The sequence below is a fragment of the Melospiza melodia genome, chromosome 3 (genome assembly GCF_035770615.1).
Source record: "Melospiza melodia melodia isolate bMelMel2 chromosome 3, bMelMel2.pri, whole genome shotgun sequence".
NCBI lineage: Eukaryota > Metazoa > Chordata > Aves > Passeriformes > Passerellidae > Melospiza > Melospiza melodia.
Window position 1 is genome coordinate 101,506,633 of NC_086196.1, and position 17,289 is coordinate 101,523,921.

At 38.8% G+C, this 17,289-nt stretch overlaps 1 long non-coding RNA gene across 1 annotated transcript in view; it reads right to left on the reverse strand.

Annotated features, from left to right (window-relative positions):
* The window catches only part of LOC134416800 (uncharacterized), a 109,916-nt gene extending 95,769 nt beyond the window's left edge, over positions 1–14,147 (reverse strand). The window contains exon 1 of the long non-coding RNA XR_010027400.1: positions 14,063–14,147. This is a non-coding gene — a long non-coding RNA (uncharacterized LOC134416800). The remainder of the gene's footprint in view (positions 1–14,062) is intronic.
* Positions 14,148–17,289: the final 3,142 nt, after the last annotated feature.

The following is a 17,289-nucleotide window of genomic DNA, read 5'->3' on the forward strand; positions in this document are numbered from 1 at the left end:
AGGTGCGGACTGAAAGAGACCTGAAAGAAATAATTCCATATAAAAACAAACCTTTCAGAAGAAACCTCAAAGAAATCCCAAAAGCTACTTCTACCCAACTCCCCCTTTCCCCTTTCTATGGAAAACCAGCAGACTGACAGCTGATATAAATACAGCAGACAAGTTCAGCATGAAGGAAAGAAGGAACAGAAATTCCTATTGAATTGTGGAAGCAACAGCTATCCCAGAGACTGTTACTGCATCATCTCAGATTGCTTGCAGGCCCCGTTTCAATTAAAAAAGATATTTGTGAATCAGACAGAAATGTGGTATCATAGAACAGAATCAGAGGATCTGTCAGCATTCTGGAGAGTTTACTTTTAACGTGTACCAGGCCCTAACCACATGCACACAGAGAACAGAGCATAATGTACACAGACTTAAAAGTTCCAATGGTTCACAGGCCCTCAAAAGGGATGAACAGCTCTGTAGAAGATGTTATGGTGCATCAAGCAAATCCTCCTTAGTTCACACAGTTATTGACCCGAGACATCACAATTATTCCTTCAGAGCCATTAAGGGTCAAATGTGTTAATCCCACTGCCAGCACAGATTATTTGTTACACATTTTAGTGAGTAGGATAAGGAGGATGTTATATGGGAACTGCACGCACTCATCATTTGGAGACTACCTCTCGCCAGCCTTGATACCCAGGGCCTTACATTACTGACAAGACACAAGGAGTGTCAGTCAGTAACAGGAACAGGAAATCAGGGCAGCAGGGAGAGGTACAAAGCCACCAGAAGGCAACATGTCCTGTTGGGACAACCCAGCTGCTCTCCTCCCCAGGATGACTGGCACAGAGCTGGAGAAGAGACATTTTCATTTTAAGTGCAATATGCCCACAAAGCACACAGAAACAGCTGCATCCCTTCATTCCCTCTGCTACAGGGAATCACCCTCACCAAACTTTCCACTGGATTGCAAGGAAGTGCTTTTGTATTATTTTGCCTCTGCAAAAGCCAGTGGCAAGTGTAGGCTTAAGCAGAGACAAACCTAGAGCTGGACCAGCTGAGGGAAGGAGGTGACTGCAACACTCAGCAGCCCTTGGTGCAGCACTGCCAAATTGCCAAATCCACAAAAGCTAGCATTTAACTGCAGGACATTTCCATGTGCCTTTCAGACCTCTTGGATGAGCACAAAAATCTCTCCACCTATTCTAAAAGGTTTGTGCACATTTTTCATGAAGAGGCATACTTGCACCCACCTTTGTGGGCAGCTCCTTAAGGAAGCAGATCATTCCAACTCCAGGAGCAAAACCCACAGTAAAGAAATCAAGTCTTCATCAGCCTCTGACAGAAAAATGCTGATGTGTAGTAGCTGTGACACAGATCACATAAATCAGCATTTCTGAAGTGACTCCTTTCTTTCCAGTGCCAAAGTTGTCATAACTATCTATTTCAGACTTATTAAATCTCCGTATTGGAGCTCTTTGCCTTTTCTTACAAAAAACAAAACAAAACAAACAAACAAAAAAACCACACAAGAGCAAGGACAGTCAAGGTAGGAATTGCTTGAAATGCCTAAAAATATTTTATAACTATTGTTTAGGTCTCTCAAATTTACCCATGATTAATAATCTCCTGAAAAAAAGGTATGCTAAACAAATTTAGGCTTCATTGGGATGATTATTTTCTACTGAACTTGCCATGGTATTCTTCCAGAAAACAAGGACACAAAGGGAGCTATGCAGCAGTGGAGGTACCTCAGTGGAGGTACATGGAAACTGTGCCTAACTCCAGAGCCCACCAGCTGTGAAACTATGCCCTTGGAGGCAATATGCAAAATATTGGAGGCAGTAAAGGAAAGGATCCCCTTAACACCACAACAATATTCTTGTAACACAACGTAACCCAATCTAGCACAGCTGCAGTCTTCTGCATCATTCCTGTGGCATACAGATGCCCTTTAATCATGGAATAAGCAAAGAGGATATATATAAAAGAAGCACACAACACGAAGATGAATATAAACCATTTACTGCATCATCTCTCGGAAGATGCAGCAAAGAAGTGCAAAAGACTACCCTGAGGTTCCTGCTTTGCTTTGCTACTTGTAAGCTGCAATTCCTCATTTACCAGCAATGCCATTTGTTACCTCCACTCATGTTGTACATTACTCTGTCCTGTAGGATATACACTTATATGCTAATATATCATTAATATGATAACACAGGGCCTCATTTCCTTGCAATTTCTTAATACTCTGTTGGAAACAGCTGCACTGCAGCTTCTGTTAAATTGTTTTCCAGTAGCAGAATACTTCCACAGAACAGGATAAAGAAAAAATAGTGTCTTCATTTGGGGCTTAAACTGGCCTCAAAAATGTCATGAAAATATTGCTTAAAAAGTGCATTTTTGCAAAACGTGGGAAAACTCTTCAGTCTTTGGATTATTCATTTGGGGGAAGGAGAACAGATTTTGGCTATGTACAACCTCAAATTGCATGCAAGCCAAACATTTATCATTTCCTTCAGAGATAACTGAGTATTAGAGAGACTGTGAGGGAGATGGGAGGCAAAGGAGGAGAGAAATACAGGAAGACAATATTTTTAGTGTACACCAAACAAAATTTTACACTTACTTAGTTTTGCATATCATTAAGGGAAAGGTAAATGAGTACTGCAAACCTCTAAGTAGGCTATCGACCTGTAAAGTCAAATTTTATAGCAGCACCAAAACATTTCACAGCTCCTTAGTAGTGTCAGTGGAGAAACTGGATTCTCCATTTCCAGCTCCCTTTGTAAAGACAGTGAAGCTCAGATTCATCAAACTATTTAAACTACTTAAGCATTAAGCAAGAGCATTATGTCAACTAATATGTATGCAAGATGTCAGAAGATTTGAGTTAGGCATGCCTTGAAAATATTTTTTTTTAATAAATATCACTGAATTGACTGAGAACAGATGTGAAGAAAGAATAAATACTAATGTGGGGGCTATCATCCATTTTCCCCACAAACCCACAAATCCATAACTGTACCCAGCCACACTGGGCAAACAAAGATTTTCTACTTGTTATGAACAAGAAATTCAAAGCCATCTTTTTTGTGTAACTGCTCTCCTGTGATGGGAGGAAAATTCTTTTATGCTTTTATCTTGAATTCAGTAAGTCCTGTGAGAGGGGATTGTTTACATTTGGCCAAATGTTTTCATATTTATGCCAATTTTAAAACCATGGATTTGTTCTTTGCAGTGATTATCAATGCTGAGATGATGACCAGGTTTTGTGTTATTCTCATCTACTTACAAATATAGCTAAGGTTTCCACCAAAAAATTTCCTTTAAAAGCTGCAAGACAACATCTTTTACATACAATCCAAACTGAATCTAAACAGAGGTACTTGGAAAAGACCTTCCTCTGTGGCTACCATTATTCACAATAAATGTATTTAGTTACCCTAGATGGCAAAACTAGAAACCAGATTGCAGCTTTATATTCAAAAGCCAGTCAAGCTCATGTCTCTATTCATAAAGTAATATGAACATCAGTCCCAGGTACATGCTGTTGGGAATGCTCAATAAAGACTGACACTTCAGATGCATTTTTAGTTGGTGAAATTAAAATAGGGGAAGGACACTCAAAAAGGGCTGCTCTATGCCTGCCATTCCCTATTTCCTCTTGGAAAACTGAGTAATCACAACATTTTTCCCTTCACTTTCTAACTATCTCAGGTTCCTGGGCACAGACTGATTCACAGGTCTAATCTCAGCACCACAGTACCAGATACAGGAGCACATACAAACGTGCCAGGGCAGCAGACACTTCAGCATGAGCAGAAACCAAAGCCTGTGAGCAGTCCCCTTGACTTCACAGGCAAGTGGCCTGAAGAAGCAGGGCTAAATGGTCATAGTTGTCTTCAGGATACAGGTAAAACTATGACACAGATGTGTAAAAATTAATGAGTGTAACAGCTCCCTCAGATGTCACTCAGTCACTTTCATTACTGGAAGGAGTCCCTTGCTGCTCTTATCTACAGAACTGTTTCCTGGTCATGAACTTTTATCATGATATAGCTACCTTAATGCTGTTGGTCACAGAAATCACCTGTCGGGTGCTTCTTTATGAAAAAATGCTGGTCAGCAAGTTCTATTTTCAGACACTAACATCTGACCATGTCATTAGCATTATATTCCCTCAGCTCCCTCTTGGTGAGCACAGGACACATTAAACTGGTGCCACAATGACAGAGCAGTTGGAAGATCCCATTCTTCAGAGCTTCTATATGACCAGAAGTGTCTTCCTTGGTTTTGTCAGATGCTAGGGGCAGGCTGGTAAAACTGTTTCCCCAGGACACTCACTTCTCTGGGCTGAGCACAAAAAATGGCTTGATTTGAGAGGTTTTCCTGCTTTCTCAGTTGATCAGAAATTCTAAACAATGCATGTTGTTTCAATAACTTTAATCTTCCCTTTTAGTCTTCAAGAAGCCCCAGAATAGAAAACAAAAAAGGACAAGAGGGAACAAGGACAAGAAAGCAGAAATTGCACCTCCTCTCTAGAAAACCACTTCAATAGAAAGATTTCTAGTACACACCAATGTCTGCACAGCAAGCCCCACTGGCTAGAAAGCATTGTGTGCATAAGGCCTCAGAATAAATGTTTCCTTATAAAATGTCCCCAAAGAAAGTAGACTACTGAAGTAATCACTGCATCAAGAGATTTTCTGCAGGATTTTCTGCTTATCACTCCTTTTGCCAACTAGCCCAAGTGGTTTTAATCTCCCTTTTCTCCCTGTCACAGGACATAAATGTTTCCACCACAAGTGCTGAGACTTGAGTGCCACTCTGAGCTGCACAAAGCAGATGCTGAACTGACAAGTTCACTGAAATTTCTACCAAATTTCTGCGAAATGCACCCATAAATAAAGTCTGTCAACACTTGCTGTTCTACACTGATTGCCAACATCTCACTATTCTCAAAATAAATACCTCCTACAGATACTTTTAGCTGCCTGGAGTACTAGATATTTAAATAGAAGTTAAAAAATACAATCTCAAACATGGATTGATGATCTTTACTCACTCCTAAAGAACCAAAATCCATCAAACAGGTATGAAAGATCAAATCAAAGCCAGTTTCTATCTGTTTCCACTGCTGGCCTCAGTGGCCTTCAAACAGTCACCCATTCTGCTTTAAGTTATTTATTACAGCTACTTTATCATGCAGTAGTGCCTTTCCAGGTTTTCCTAAATTCCAGGCAGAGGATAACTCTTCCATTATTTCTTGTTTCTAAATGTCTGAAAATCAGAAGCATGCAAAAACTAACTCAGGTTACATAAAAGCACTGCTTTGAGTAAAACTCAAGCAGAATAGAATATATATATATATTCCATTTCAAAGCAATTTTTTTACATATTTTAATTATTTTTTTTAAGATAATAAGGAAGAGTTTTAAGGAACAGCAGCATTCTCTGTTGGTTATAAACCATCTGGGCAGGTTATAAAATAGACAGGGAAAGCACACATTCCCCCCCCACCCCCAACACTAGTTCATGTCTCAAACCGGGTATCAAGTGTCCTGACACTGTTACAGACAGGCACACTGACACTGAGTTATCACTCTGAGGAGCAGTATTTCACTAAAGGTGAGTAACTCTGCAGTGCAGGACTGCCTTTACCCAAGTATCACTCATTCAATGGTACTTGCATTACTAATCACCTGAAGCACCCACACAAGCTTTGCAATGAAGGAGAAAAGCAACAAAACAGTCAAGAGTTTGCGTTTTCTCTGTCTAGGGGCTCATCATACACAGTATAGTCTACCCCCTTCCTATTACCAAAGCTGTAGAGTTAAGTGCTTGCAAAGTCATCTACGACAGTATGTCTGCATAGAAAGAGGTGATTTCTGCCTGCCAGCTTTTTAATTTAAGGTATTGCAGACTTTAAACTGGGCTCAGGCCATGCCTCTGTTGGCCAGCCACTGACTATCAAACATTCTGAGCAGCCACAGAACCATTTCAGAGAGACTCAGCACACATGGAAAGACTTTTACAGTACAATCCACATTCCAAACTCAACCATAAAAGTTCAAAAACACAGTTCCAGTTCAGCTGCTGATAGACAAATAGGTCCTCTCAGATTAATCGGTCGCACTCAATTGCCCCAGTGTTACTTCTAAAGCCAAACTGAGCACTAGCACAAGCCAAAGAGACTTTGCTACAGATTGTGCCATTCCCAGCCCTTAACCAGAAGCTCAGAGGCCAAAATCCCATCTCCAGCAAGAAAGGCACAAATATTCAGATTTCAATTCTTATCCTTCCACTCTTATCCTCCCATTTGATAAAGCACAGAACATCATTACAGTCGTCTTTTCAATGAAAGGGAACATTTATTTCAGACATGCAAAACCAGGCAACTTAATTATGACCCTTCTGATGAGACAGTTCCTAGATTTTCTATCAACATGTTCCCAAGCCTATTCCCAGGGGAACTCAGTGGTAACATGAAGAGCGTGACCGTTTATTTGGCTTAAGGAACACATTAATTTATCTGGCTTATAGAATTTAAACATCTGACGAATGACAGTGTGGTTGATTTTATTCATCAGCTAATTGCTTTGCCACCTGGAGCTGCAGCTTTATATATTCAGCTTATAAAAGATCTGAAAAGGATCTCAATTATTCTTTAATTTGTTCCTTGAATTTAAAGTAGGAAAATCTGGCTTAATCAAACATTGTCTCAATTCTATTGGGATATGTCTAGTTACCTTATAACAAGGTAAGCTTTCATTTAATCATATGATATGATAATTCCCCACTTTCAAGCCAAGTATCCTCTTAGTTACAATCAATTTTCCACTGAAAAAATAAACATTGTCTCTTTACTGAAATCCCCACAGAGAAAAATAGTCCTTTCAAAGCAACTTGCTGTTAGTACAACCACCCTAGGAATTTTTGTGTTGGAATTCATTAAACCCCCTCATTTAGCCCTGACGGGTAAATTGTGATATCCTGATTTTTCAGAAATGACTTTTCACACACAGGATGGTTTTTGGCATAGTTGAAAAAGTCTGATAATGAGCATTTGGGCAGAATGGTGGGATAAGCAAAATCTGGGGGTTAACTTTTATTTTGCTGTATAAAACAATTTTGTGTACCATCCTCTGAAAATTGACTGCCCAATAGTCCTTGTACTTATTTTGACAGCAAGTAACAAAGGGGTAAGAAGACATATCAAGCACAATGTAGCTTTTCTCCAAAATACAGTAAAAATTCCATGTTTCCATAAGAAGATAGCACTAAAAATTATATAACTGGGTCAGAGCCCTGCATAGTCAATTAACATTCTCCCATAACTGCACACTCCAACAAAACACTTGCCAAACTAGTCCCTTTGCACACTTTCCCAGAGAAGCCTAGATCTACAATGAGTTTTAAAAAGACTACAGGAGAGATCACTGGCAGCCTGAATGTCTGAGTGAGGGCAGTACTATAGAGTTTGCTACTTGGAAATAGCAGCTTCATATAGGAGGCTTAAGATGCCATAATGTGGAATGTGTAACAAACCTAAGCGTGTGTTTGCATAGGAATAACTGAAAAAGAATAAATAAATAAAGAATAAAGAAAAGAAACTGAATAAAGAAAAAAGAAAATGAGGAAAAGGAAAAAAGGAAAACTTGCAGAGGAATTGCAATGAATTTGAATAGATGGAGTGCTGGTAGATACCAGACTTAAGGAAGACAACAAAAATGGAGTGCAAAAGTTAGTCTTGCTGGAAGAAACATCCTTCTGATGAAAACAGTGTGACAGGCACTGGAGAAATAATTAGACAAGGAGATGATAAGAGGACAAACACTAAAATTACTTAAAAGCAAATTATTTGTACCAAATCCCAAAATACTCTGGAGCCAGAGGCAAGAAGGGATAAACTGGCCCTGCTAGTGCTTACAGAGGCACTGAGAGCAACTCGTGCCGTAGGCAGAGCACTGAGGACCTGTAACACTGGGCCACAGAAGGGTCAGTAGCAACAGCAGCAGGAGGAGATTGAATGAGGAAACAAAGCAGCTGACACAGCCTCATCAGGGCGGTGGAATGCTTTGGCCAGGTAAACATGCTTAGGAAAGTTCTCTGATGAGGAAGACAACAAAAAAAGTGACCCAAGAGAGGAAGAAATGGAAGATTTACCTAATATGATACCTATTTTGCACCTCTGGCTTTGATAACATATGGCCCTGCTCCAATTGTCTTTCATTTGCATAGGAAGCTCCTGATTTTGCATATCTGGAATTTCATAGTTCTCTAATACACACTACTGGCATTAACAAGAGTGATTTATAGTATTAACAATAGACTATATATTAATTGCTCTCACCTATTCTTTTTATTTTTAAGTTTGTTCTTAGATTTGTTCAATTTGAGCAACTGAGATGCACTCAGTGTGAGCAGACACTGATAAAGTATTTCGAGGACAGGATTTACTTTTGCTGAAAGTAATTTCTCCAGAAATTCAGATTCTCACTCTCTCTGGAAGACTTTGCAAGCAGATGGAGATCTGCAGGACATAGCATGAATATAAATACACAATGATACTTGGAATTCAAAGGCCATCGACTTGAGTAAATACTCTAGAAGAAACTTGGGATTTTTGTCATGAGACAAGTGTTTCTGTATCCAAATGTTTTGCTCTGGAATCATGAGGCAGAGTGGAAGTATTCAGTGAAGGAGCCTGGTATTTGGCAACATTTCCTTGAGATCTCCCTGGAGCTCTATTCTGTGGGAATGTCAACTTTGTTCTCCTCTAGCATCTGACACACATATGAGGTTGAAGCAACAGCTGACTTCTCAATCAGCTTTGTTCAGTGAATTCAAACAACATTTTTAGCACTGAAAAAGTCTTTTAATCAGGCTTATTATGGCTTCAAACAAAGCTGAGTCTTGGATGTTCTTAAGCTACTGTGAATTCCCAGTCTGTTTACTCAGAATTTTGAGAGAGGGGCATATTTCTAAAAAGAGGAAAAAAAAATTTTTCCAAGGCATCCAGACATATTTTTTGCCTTACAAATTTCAAAGACTGAAATGTTTCCTCAATGCAGCATGTGATTTATGTGTCATGCAACCCATAAACCAAACCATAAAATAGCAAACTCTGAATTCTAACAGGTGGAAAAGTCACAAGAAGAATTTAGACTTAGGCAGTCTTCAAAAACTACATTTCAAGGCAATATCTGAACAATTAAAAACATGCAACATGAGTATACTATCGCTAAATATTCATTCTTGCTTCCCACTGAACTTGCCTTTTCTGCCAAGCAGAGTAATGCAATTTGACCTACAAAGCATCACAGAGAACAGAAAGTGATAAGGTCGGCCCTGGCTTTTACACAGTGCCAGCATAAGAACAGAGAGGGTTTTTTAAGAGTTTTGTAAGAGTATAAAAGTACTATATCCAACAAAATTACTCCTGGCACATATCAGAAATACCTACCAGATACTTACAACTGTATAGCACTATAAAGAACAGAAATGAAGTATCCTTTGCTACAGCTTTATCATCTACCAGTGCTCCACCCACATTTTGAAAAACTGCCAGGAGCCAATCCTGAGAGGCACATCTATGTCATGAGGATTCATATGTTTGCATAAGCTCACCAAATACAGATATCACATTTGGAATTCAAGTGTATTCCTCTGGCCTATTCCTATTCTCTGATTATGAAAATAGCACGGGACAACAGTAGCCCCATTAGGTTTTGGCTAACACCAGAGAGGCAGTCCCGGCCAGCAAGCAGCATGTACCTCATTCTCCCAAACATATGTCAGCAATCAAGCAGAGCACTCAATTAGAGCTATTCAGTGCTCTCCCAACTTTTCAACAAATATTTTTTTCTTTTCTTAAAAAATACCTGCCCATGGAAAACACATGTTTAATGGGGATTTGGGATAGCACTTCCCTTATTAAAAAAGTTTTTTTTTTCATCTTCTAGCTTGTGTTCCTCTTTTTTTTCTCCTCCTTTATCTCTTGCCTCCAACACCTAATAGAAGTAAATAAGTTCACCCTCCCCAATTTTTAGAAATTGAAAAGCCTTGAAAGAGTTTCATTAAAGAAAAGAAAAAAGATTAAGGGTGGGGGGAAGAGGTAGAGAATTAAAATCAAAATAACTTGTGGAATAGATCTTTTTCCCAAGTTTCCAAGCACCGCCAGAGCAAGCAATACTTCCAGGCTCAAATTAAACACCACTGCCAGTGGCAACCTCCTCTCCCACTGCTCTGCCTGCCAGGGTGCAGCCAGCTCAGCCTTAGAGAGCCTGACAGTGCTGGCAGGAGATGCTGGAGCTGAAGGCCCATGGAGCTTGAACATTTTTAAAAAAAAACAATCATTCCACATAAAAGTAGAGACTTAGTAGTGGGATGCAACTGTATCCCTCCATTCTCTGAACTGGCTGCTCTCTGATTGAACAGACTACTCTTCTCTTAATTTTAGTATAGCCCAATAATATCAATAGTGTAACTGTGAGGGGTAATAATAAACTAATGGTATGAGAACAACCTCATCAGTTTCGGTTTAAGCTCAGAGTTCCTGTCTGCTCTACTGCTTCTCACACAGAAGACATGAGAAAAGATAAGGAGAAAGGAAGAAAAAAACAACTGGGAAAAAATATCCAAATTTTTTCTGCCAACCTCCTATTGCAGCACATGCAGACAGCTTTCCTACCAGCAGAGACACAACTTTAATTCCTTGCACAGCAGACTCATTAAAATGGACACTACAGCTAGAATTTCACTCATGAATCCAGGTATACAGAGCTCAGCACCAGATTCTGCTGAGCTGATCAGAGGAATTGATAATTCTTCCACCACTCCTCTTTTGAGAGATACTATTATTTCAAGCTTAAAAAACCTGTCTTTCACAAGAATTTAGTGCCTTCCCACTCTTACAGAGGAATGGATTCATCCCTAAAATAAAGCAGCACAGGAAAAAAAATATATTATCAAATGAGTTATTTCCATAGAGGAACACAGTTCAATGAATTCAAAAATCTCTTGAAAAGCAAATGTTTATTTTATATCTACCTTACTGTGGATCTTTGTCAGAAACCTTGTAAACCCTTGACAAGGTAAGGCTGAAGACTGTGGAGGGAACATAATCTAAAAAATTACCTCTATCCTAGAGAGAAGAACCCAAGAAAGACTAATAACACCATCTCAGCTAAAGCAATAGAAAGCAGAGAGTTGGAAAGGCAATGTTAGTTCATGCACACAAGTCAGGCCAGTATTTTGTAGCAGACAATATGCCAGCAGAGAGCACAAAACTCATAATTCTCACACTATACAGCTCAGATCCATTACATTCATTTGTGGGTGTGATATTATTAATTAAGTGGAACAGAAGAGTGGTCAGGGAACAAAGGAGTTAAAATAATGAGACTAGAACCTGCACAATCTACAAATGGATAAAATGGATAAAAATTAATCTATGCCTGATTTATTCTCAGCAACAAGCTTCATTTTAAAGATAACTGAAATGAGGCAAATCCTACCCTAAGATAAAATGTAAAAAGAGCTTTTGTCTTTGTTGTTGGATGCTTGCAATATAAGCCAAGGAAAGTAAAAGTTGTGACCAACTCTTGGACAATAACCTCAAAGACAGGATACTGCCATATGCTGGAAGCATTCAAATAGCTACTTTTACATGATTTGGAGGTGATCCAAAGTTCAGTCTCCCACCTCCCAAAGCAAAGGCATCTGTCCTCTGAGGTAATTTCATCTCTCTCTGTTGACTACGTTCCATTTTGCAAGACCTGCTTGACTACTCAGAGATTAATAATAATAATAATAATAATAATAATAATAATAATAATAATAATAATAATAATAATATCAGTACTTAGAGAAGGCATGGAATGGCTGAGTACCTGGTTTCATCTTTTTTTCAGTCCTCTCAGAGAAGACGTCTCAATAAAAAAATTCCAACTCCTTTCCACTGCAATCTAAACTCACTTGAATTCCACCCCACAAACAGGAGAAACTAAGCTATCATTTCAGCAGTCCACACGAGCCTAATCTTGCAAGATAGAGTTCCCTGAGATCTGTCTTGCCCTAGCTTTACTCAGAGCAGTACCCACACTGTCTTCAACCTTGCTATGCTTTCTATCACTGCAATTCCCTTCCCAAAGAGTCAGATTAAAATACTCCCAGGCATGGGATTAGTCAATTGTAGAGTTCTCTCTCATGGTAAGCAACAACAGTGATACTGCTTCAAGGCTTTAATCTAAAACTGGAAAGATACTGTAGGGAAAAATCTCACCTCTAGGAAAGGAAAGTATGTCAGAGAGCCCTCAAATACACTGCTGAAAATGATTGTGGCATTCTGTAACATTAAGATTTAATTTTACACAAGTCCGTTGGTTTTTTCTGATGTGGATCTACTCTTCAAACTATCTGTTGATTAAGTTAGTAAGAAAACCATTATTTCTTCTTAATTTCCATATACATGGAGAACATAAAGACAAATGTCATGTTTCAGCCTTTTCCTTAATTTCCACAGATTTTAACCCAAGCCTGAGAACCTAATTTTCCTTCAGCACATTGGGGTAAAAAAAAATAAAAATCGAAGGTGGTCACACTTAAATTAATGGAATTGTACCCATATAAAACTGGTTAAAATAAACTGAGCCCTGAATCAGATTTTCAAGCTTAAACAGACTAGCAAAAAGCTCATGCAAATCACAGTCCATGGAATGTATGCAATAGCTGCCTCATCAAACCAGGATGCTGTGTAGAGATAACATGACACTACAACCATGTACTCGGTTACAACAATATAGGCAGCACTGTAATTATAATAATGACCTCCCAGAGCTATTGTGTCTTTTAATTAAGCCTTTAAGAGTAGGCATTTGCCACTTAATCCTAACTCACTGTATCTACTGCAGCATATCATCTACATTTTCACAAATAATTACTGTGTCATATTTCTGTCAGAAAGATGAAAGGGAATATTTTAGTTCAAGTGGCATTTACAAAATGAAACCATATGAAATAAGTGGCCCATAGATGTCCTTTTAACAGCACTTCAGACCAAGTAAATGCTTCTGCTCCCTTTCTTTCTCCTACTACTCTGCTTCTTCCCAGAGTAAACTGGGAGAAAGCAGGCAGGAGGGGCTACACAGAGCCAATATCACACCTGATTACATGGATGATAAAGCTGTGACAACAGATTTTAACCAGAATACAGCACACAGCAGCAATGTCACAAACTTACTCTTTTCCAGTTGCGTTTAACTCTTTACCACTCTTCAAATACAAACCAGCAAATAGTTTTAACTGGTGCCCACCAGCTCTGTCTCTGCTTTCTCTGACTGGGGAAGCTTTCCTGAGATCCCTTTCTGTTCAAAAATATTCTCAGCTAAAGTAACGTACAGTGCAAAGGAGTGCCATTATGTTATTTTCAACACCATTAACAAATTGTCAGGGGTATTTTCTAATAATGGTTCTAATAATAAGGAATTCTTTCCAAAAACATGCAAGTATGCAGAAGAGTTTGAAGAGTTTCTGTCTGTTGTTTGAATGGAACCACTGTTAACTCAGACATAGGGACACTGAGCAGCTCTGTCGGTTCTACATGACTTTAACAGACTCAAAGGCACCGCAATGAGAACAATTTTCTGCTTGTTTATTTGAGGGATTCTTATTCTAACTATGGAAACCTGACTCGGCCCAATTTCCACATCTTTTCAGTGTCTTCTTTGATATGAGTATTTTCATTCCACTATACTATTTGCCTCCATCAACTCAAATATCACATCCAAACAGTTTGATGAACGAGAAGAATTAAATCAAAACCTATGGAAGTAGTAGGGGAAGTTAAAAGTGATCATTAGCCCCTTGTGTATTTCTGTATCATCAAAAAATACTTTCAACACTGCCTTGCCATTGCACATCAGAGAAGAAACAAAACCAAGATTATTTTAAATTTTCTCCACAAACAAGGCAGGGTCTTTTAATCAACAGTCAGCATCAGCTTAAACCATGCACTCTGATAACAGCAGCCTTTCCAAAAATCTCCCACAGCCCAGTATCTTACCAGATTTGGACATCTTCTCTGAGCCTTCTATTCTTTCTCCAAGCAAGTGCATTCAGTTACTTCCTTGGCTGGCCTGTAAAATACTGAAAACAAAGCATTGTTTATATTAATATGCTACCTGAAAGACATATAAACAAAACAAAACAAAAAAAAATCTTTTTTATCTCCAGGAACATGAATTTCTCTTCTGTAAAATTCTACTGTGTTATTGTCTTTCAGAGTTTTGCCATGCTTGTTCTACCCCTTTACAAGATCTTTCATGAGCCTGAAAAATACTCACTGTTCACATCACAGGATAGATGTCAACTACTGCCTTAAGTTTCTTTCTTTCTCCTTTCCCTTCCTTTCCTACCCTTTGCTGGAGTGTTAAAATCGTATTACCTTCCCAAGCTGATCTCGCTATTAATCCTCAATGGATTACTAGAGCATGAGAGAAACTGATGCTGAGTGGCTCTTTTCTGCCACTTCAGGTGTAAGTAATACCACTATATCAGGTACACAGAGGCAACCTCTTAGTAAATTCTAATCTCCTGCCCACACACCATGCAAGTCTAGTGAAGTAATCAAGGCTGACACTGACTGGTAAAAACTTGAACAAAATTACTTTGCATTATAGCACCCAATGCTCTATTCATATTACAAACAAAATTTTGTACACACAAGTGGAAAGACTTGCTGATAAACATCTGTTGGCATGGACAAACTACCTGTAGAAAAATAGGTGTTTGAATGGCTAAAGGTGTTTGAAATGGTTGATGAGCATGTGTGGTTCTTTTCTGCCACTTCAAGAGGAATTGCTGTATCAGGTACACAAAGGCAACTTCTTCTCTTTGTAAGTAATTCAAGCTGTCCTGAGGCATTCAGAATGTTCTACAAGTTGGCCTATAGACAGTATTGTCTGGTGGGGCATCATTCAAAAATGCTTATAGAAAGCTGGCTTCTTTACTAGCAATAGCATAAACAAGATCTTTTATTTTGTGACTGGATTGAGGATCAGAAGGGAAATGACAATACCTTTTTCATTCTTTGGCATTTAACCAAAGGAAAACAAAGATCAAAATAAAACTTCCAATATTTCTGCTCAGTACAAGATTTTGTAGTACTCTGAAACTGTTTGGTTTCATCTTTTTATTAACTCCTTCTTATGGGTAGATAATTTTTAAATTAAAACACTTTAAAATATCTGAAAGCTCAAAAGAAAATACTCTGAATTTCTCTAAATAAAAGGCATTACTTCAACATTTCAGAGAGCTTCTCTTTGTGTTTCTGCTTTTAAAGAATGATCCACCACCTTGTGAGGATACAGCAACGTGATAGACACATCTCAAATTACTTCCCTAAGGTGAGAGAAAGGAGGTTCAGCCCTAATGAACGAGCCCTCTTGCCAACACTTTTGCATATCACCCTTAACCAGACCCTTCTCTCCAGGCTTGATGTGAAAAGGTCACTGGCCTTTTATCTAGAGAAGATAGACCCTTCAAAGTCCAACCAGCTCTTCATTTCATCTGACACCAAAGCAACAACCTCTGCTTCACTGCTACGAGGCAAGCACCTCCAAATGCCTGATCACACATCTTTCTACTACAGCTTGACAGGCTTACAGTGTGAAGGATGTGTTAGAGCTCATTCCATTTGGAAAAGAACATCTTTGACTGATGAAATTGTATCTCTCTCTTTAAGTAATTGAAAGCTCTTCATGACAATTAGAATCATATCACAAAACTTGTCATGGATTTCAGCAAGCTTTGGATCAAGCTCATATCTACCAAATGAGACTGTTTGGGTTTGATTTCTTTAAGGAATTTAGGTTGACAGTGCAAATGTTAAAATAGGTTCAGGCAGCATGACTGACATGCTCTCATACTTCCATACCTTCCCCACACATAGACAATTACACCCCTTTTTAGAACTTGTTTACAAAATACAATAGTACCTTATTAATAAAAATCTAATTTCTATGCCGGATAGATTTTTTTTAACACCACTAGGCCAAATCAATCTTTCACATACTATTTCTGATCAAGCTCAGAGACAGTTTACTTGAAAGTCATCCTTGAAATGTGAAATGGGTATCTTTACAAAGATGTCTGAAATTCTATTCTCTCATTGTAAATAACCTTATCACAACAAATAACTTTATATTCCCTAGAAGCAGAAGGATTCCATGATTTCTTTGTTTTTAAAGATCTTTTTCCTACTATTTTGGGGGAAATAGCACCAGGAATTCAGTTGGTCAAACCTTTCTGACCACAGAAGTATCTAGCTCCTAAAGACAAAAGGAAAGAAAAAGTCCAAACTAAGCATATGACTAGTAGCAACAAATTGAAAGATATATTCAAATCCAAACTCAGCATCAAGTTCAAGCCATCGTGGATGGGTAGAAAAGGTGGTGCACTTTTGCTGAGGAGGAGAACATAAAACCTGTGCCTTGTGAAAGATGTGCAGCTCACCGGTGACAGCAGAAAAGGTGGGGAATGGTTCTTCACCCCCAGTATTCCATAGCACACATTGTTATACACAGAACTGCTCTTGTTGAGTCTGCAGTGAGCCAACTGGAAAGCAGACAGAAGCAGGTACTGATATTACACCAGAACATATTGTCACTGCTAGAGCCAACACACCGTCACTGAAGCTGCCAATTATCCCCAAGTCACTGATACATTATTTTTTTTAATCCCAAAGAATGATCTTTTGCTGGAGGCTTTTTCACACCCATGACTGAAGTATCCCTGGTGGCATGTTGACTAATTAAGAGCAAAATCCATCTCTTGATGAAATAACACTGCCACTGAAAGAGATTTCTACAGTTAGGGAAAAAATGTTTAATCAGGCTAGGAGGAGCAGCATCCTAACACTTGCACTAAGCACGGGAAAGAGGTCTACAGCTAGCAATTAACAATGATGAAAAGGACAGTGATTTAAAGCATATTGCCATGACATTTTTATCAAAGTAAATGAGTTTGCTAGGCCCAGCGGCTGCATATGCTTATTGTCATTTAATGTTTGGATAGCAACACATCAGGCACTGGGTATCAGGAGGTGCCGAATTTAATAAGTCATTTTGACACTGGCGTGAAACGAACAAATCAGCATTCTGAGGAATGTGTTCACACTCTGAGCAGACAGGCAGACATCCTAAGCATGTGAGGTGACACCAATCAACAAAAAAAATGGGAGGTGGGAAAGAAAGGGAGTGAGAGATGAAAGCCAGGAGAAGAAACAGGCAG